The sequence below is a fragment of the Echinops telfairi genome, unplaced genomic scaffold (assembly GCF_000313985.2).
Source record: "Echinops telfairi isolate 266 unplaced genomic scaffold, ASM31398v2 ScPeMD7_7459;HRSCAF=8497, whole genome shotgun sequence".
Classification (NCBI taxonomy): Eukaryota; Metazoa; Chordata; class Mammalia; order Afrosoricida; family Tenrecidae; genus Echinops; species Echinops telfairi.
In genome coordinates, this window is record NW_022111359.1 from 697,226 (window position 1) to 698,382 (window position 1,157).

Here is a 1,157-nt window from a genome sequence, read left to right on the forward strand (position 1 = left end):
TCATCACCATCTCCATCATCACCATCACCACCACTAACATCACCACCATCTCCATAATCACCACCACCATCATTACCATCTCCACCTTAATCACCATCTCCGTCATCACCATCACCACCACCACCACCACCACCATCATCACCATCACCACCACCATTGTGTTAGGCCGGGTTCTCCAGGAGGGAAAACCGGTGATAGTGAAGGGTGAGTACACAGGCATTTACACTGAGACAGTGGCTCCTGCAGTTGTAGGAGTGGGTCAGTCCTGTCCAGCTAAAGTCTGTGGGTCGGGGTTAACCTGGTGGTTTTTCCTGACATACAAAGCCACTGGCTGAAGAACCAAGAAGGAGGAAGATGAGCCAGGAAGCAGAAAGCCCACAGTGGTGGAGGCAGAGTTGGATGGATCCCAGGTCATCAGGCAATCTGGTAGGTTGCTGATTGCTCCCAGGGTGGAGGAGACAGGTGTAGGATCCGGACCAGCAAGAAAGAGCGGGAAGTATACTAAGAGCAGTCCACCCCCACGGTGCAACTTTCCATCGGTTCTGTCAAGCCTGCAAGCAGATTAAGGAGGTTGCACTGGTGCACATTGGGTAAGAGCCCAGCTGTTAGCCCTAAGGTCGGGGTTCAGACCCATCACTGATCTGTGCTAGAAAGATGTGGTAGCCTGCTTTCATAAAGATTTACAGCCTGATCAGAAAGAATGGTGTTTGGCGTTAAAGATCGATCTTCAAACAAGCAGCCGTCTAAGTGAGGCATAAATTAAGTCCACATGGAAGAAGCACACCAGGCCCTGACATCCAAGGATTATAAACAATAAAATCTGAATCTACAGGAGGGAATGGTATCAAAGTTTACATTCTGAACACCCAGTTTGCAAGAGGCTGTGAATGCCAGTGGACGCTCAAATCCATTTTCAGGGTCCCCACGTGGACAAGTCTCCTCCGAATTCCCTCTGACCATAGTGCAGAGACGGGAATGGTCTTGCTATCAGACAGACAGCACTTGTATTAGTCTGGGTACTTTAGAGAAACAAATCCACAGAAACTCCTGCAAAAGAGAGAGTTTTATATAAAGGTTAAGCGCGCATCAAGAAAACATCCCAACCCAGTGCTGCCCAAGCCCACAAGTCCAACATTAACCCATTAACCCATATGTCC